The 3,899-nt window shown below is 52.3% G+C and overlaps 1 protein-coding gene and 1 pseudogene across 1 annotated transcript in view; both read right to left on the reverse strand.

Moving 5' to 3' along the window:
* Positions 1 to 3,899, reverse strand: part of LOC101585144 (serpin B9-like) — a 389,019-nt gene that overhangs the window by 235,382 nt on the left and 149,738 nt on the right. The window lies entirely within an intron of this gene.
* The window catches only part of LOC101592256, a 25,889-nt pseudogene that overhangs the window by 4,763 nt on the left and 17,227 nt on the right, over positions 1 to 3,899 (reverse strand).

The following is a 3,899-nucleotide window of genomic DNA, read 5'->3' on the forward strand; positions in this document are numbered from 1 at the left end:
TTCAAGAGAGGCCTCTTTACTTTACTTAAGCTGAGCGTCCTGGATTCACACATTTCCTTAGAGGGCTCCTCAGGGATCTCAGAGCCTAGAAGTTCCTAAGCAGCACCACCAGGAACTTTCCCTCCAGGCATCCACCTCAGGACCTCCCACAGTAAGGAAAAAAATGAAAAAAGATCAGGCCTTAGGGAAAGCGTTCCCTGGGCACTGCTGGTCACACTGACACAAAAGTGACATTACTTAACACACCCTGTGCTGAGCTATGTGCAGGGCAACTGATGCCAGAAACCACCCTTGGGTTGATCTCAGGCACAGGTCTCTGTCCCACACTGTGAACCTCCAGGGACAGGGCCTGCTCCTAGGACCATGAAGATGAACTCTGGCACAGCCCGCAGATACGTGGGAAAACGGAGGCCTGGAGCCAGGCCCCAGTCTTCCCTGGTCCCCTTGCTCCCTCACTGAGTAGCAGGGCTACAATGAGTAATTACAGCTGCAAGGTCCTGTGCTCCAGTGCAGTAGATCTCAGGGAACACAGAGTCACAGAATTCCAGTATCCTTTTCTTATTTTTAACCCTGTTTTGGTGGATTCAAACCCTAGGCACTCCCCTGCCACAGTGCCAGCCCAGCCTCAGCTCCTTTCCTAAAGGAACTGCCAGGAAAATTTCTTCCTTTTCTGGCTTACTATTTCTAGAAGATCCCCTGACTCTCCACAACTACCACAAAACACAGAACCTCTTGTCATAGATGGAAACATGGAGAAGAGAGCCTACCTGAGCAATCTGGGCTGCCGTGCTGCCCTTGGCGCCCAGCAGGACCATGCCCAAGGCCGAGGAGATGCTCAGGGGAGAGAAGCAGACATTGCGTGTGGGGTCTCCTGACCCAGAACCTTTAAAAGGCGGATGGCAAAGGTGCCATTGGCTTCTGACAGTGAGCTCATGATGCAGTCTAGAGGCAAAGAGGAAAGGGACTTGTCAGGAAACTTACCTAAGTGTCCTACCCAGGTGACCCAAGGAAAAGAAACTGCTCTTTCAGTTTCCTTGCAAAGACACAGAGCTGCTGTCCTATAGGGCTGGCCCTTCCCTGCTCCTTTGCCCCATTGGCACATTCTCTGCATCACACTGGCCTCTGATCCTCCAGACACTCTGCCCACTATAAAGGCTCCTGCACCCTGGCCCTGGAGACCACCTGTTCCCCCGCATCTCAGGGCAGCCCAGGCCACCTCCCTCCCTCCTTCCTGACAAACATTCCCTCCCTGATGTAGTGCAGCCTCTCAGGCAGCAGGGCCAGCCTTGACAGCAGTGGGGAGCAGGACCCTACCCCACAAGTGATCCAGGCTCAGAGGAAGGAGGCTTTGGTCTGCTTGGAGTGAGTGGCAGGAAAGAAAGGATGGGTAGGGGCACTGGCGTGGACAGTGGCTGGCACTGACCAGGAGGAGGAGAGAACGCAGGGCTGCTGCAGGAGAGACAGCAGGGAGAGCAGTGATCAGCGATGCCCCGCAGCCCAGGGGCACCCTCAGGCCCGAGGCCCAGAACTGCAGCTTCAGGCCCCTCCCAGCTGTGCCCAGGTCTGTGTGGAACCATCTCTCTCTTCCCCATGGTCAGAGCCTGGCCTGTTCCCACCCAGCCAGACACACCCAGCCTCACCCTCCTGCAGCCCGCTGCTCTTCCAGAGCCCTGACCAGCACGATGGATCTCAGGTCCAGGGCCTGAGTGATGGACTTGCAGGGACTCAGGGGCTTTTGTGGACTTGGCCTCGTGGGCATTTGGGCTGCCTGGGTGGGGCTGTCTTGGGGTCCACTCTCTGCCTCCTGCCCTGGGGCCCTTTCAGCTGGCCCAAGGGATCCCCCCAGGCAGAGGAGCTGCTCAGGTCCTATTGCAACAGAGGAAGCCATCCTTGCTCTGGGAGGAATGCAAGGCTGAAAGTGAAAGTGAAAGCTCATCAGGGGCCTCTGAGGAACCAGAACTGGGGTGGCCTGCTTGGTATGCCAGCACAGGGGGCGGCTGACCCAGGAGGATGCTGACTTCAAGGCCAACCTGTGAAATTTATGGGGAACTTGTCTGAAGATTTTCATAGAAAGGGCCTGCAGGGGCTGAGGATGGGGGAGTGCTTGGGATCAAGCCTCTCTATGGCTCCCACCAAAACCCCCAGAATAAACAGAAGCCTGAGCAGCAGAGGCAGCCAGGACCCTTGCCTTCCTAACTGCTGGGAGGCAGAGTGGACTGAGAAGCTCTGACTTCACTGGTGAGGTCCTTCCCCTTTCAGACAAAGGAGCCCTGGGCAGGAATTCAGAATGCTGCCAGCCCTGCTCTCTCCCAGTTTGCTCAGTTCAAGACCAGGACCTACATGGAGCCAGGCCTGAGCTCCTAGCATCCCAGCCCTCCTCTTACCCAGGTCTGGGCCTTCTTGCTACTGTGTATGCACCCTGCTCCTCTCGTTGGGCCGACCTTGAGAGGAACCAGCTCAGGACAGTGACCTGTGCTCTGGGGGCACACACAGTGGTATGGTCCACGGCCAGAGCAAGCTCCCTGCGGAGCCTGAGATACCCACTGTTCCCTCCTTCTGCTCACCTGAGTAGTGTCAAGTGGTGGCTGTGCACTCATCTGAAATAATGTCCAGAGCTGCACCAGCCATGGGACGCTCTGTGCAGCAGGATGTTGGCTCAAGTCTTCTCTGTCCTGTTTGGAGCTTCCCAGATGCATGGAGTCTCCTGAAGACTGCCCTGGGGTGAGGCCTCCTGGTGTCTTCTAAGACCTTCGGGCATCTGCCCTGTCTTGGGCAGACCCAACACCACAGAAGCAGGGAACTTATATTTTCCTTCAATTAAAAAAACAAAACTACCACATTTCACAAATAGAATACATACAGCATCATACTGACAAGAGAAGAATCTTCAAATTCCGGAGTTATGTTGGCGAACACAGAGGGAAACCAAAAAATCATAGTTTATATCAATGACATCTTCCCACTAAGCCAACAAGGAGAAAACACAGTAACTTTTCTACCTCCATTTCTGCTATTGAAGGCTCATCACTGGGCCCACATCTACCTTTGTGTCTCCTCCCGTGAATCCAGTTTTCAGGTTTCATTCTTGCTGGGCACTGTGGCATCTAGCACTTACGATTTTTATGAAGGAAGAATATGCACAATAATATTGTGTGTGTGTGCGTGTGTGTTCACGTGTGTGTGTGTGTGTGTGTTCATTTTCTTACTTTATCATTTGCCTTCTGTTTGGAAGGCTTCCATCTTTTGTGCGATATTCATGTATAATTTTATGTAGAAATGTGTTTCCTTCTACTTACCTTGCCTACTAGAGGGATTCCTGGGCCACACGGCGAGGCAGCATTTACCTTTCTGAAGGTGAGGCAGAGTGTTTGGCAAAGCTACCGTAGAACTTTACATCTCTACATGAAACGTAGTGGACTGATGAAAATCTCCGACAAAGTTTAAATGCAAACTCAATTGCAGTTAAAGATGTATTGTTTAGGGCCTCCTCAAAATGTTCAAGATACATCCTTACAAGGAACACTTGGGTGACAGCACTTCTGGCATTGTGTCTTTCTCTGTACTAAGATTTTGTTCTAAATTGAAAGCCTCGCCACCAGTATCCTTACCTCATCCACCTACCGGGTGTCATGCAATGTCTCACTGTGGTTTTGAGCTCTCGCTCTCTGCTGGGTTGATATCGGGCCTCATTTCCTGTGTTACCAGCCGTCTGTATGTCTTTTCCTGAGAATTTCCCGTGTAAATGCTTCCACTTGCTTTTTAATTGTTCTCTTGGCCATTTACTGCTGAGCTGTGTGACAGACATTTAGCTGATGAGTTCTGCTTTACTTCCTCATCTCTATGATGAGTTCTAAATCTCCCCAGCATTACAGAAGCTGCTATGGAACAGGCCCGCAGAC

Source organism: Octodon degus, unplaced genomic scaffold, assembly GCF_000260255.1.
Source record: "Octodon degus isolate 3935 unplaced genomic scaffold, OctDeg1.0 scaffold00023, whole genome shotgun sequence".
In the NCBI taxonomy this organism is placed as follows: domain Eukaryota; kingdom Metazoa; phylum Chordata; class Mammalia; order Rodentia; family Octodontidae; genus Octodon; species Octodon degus.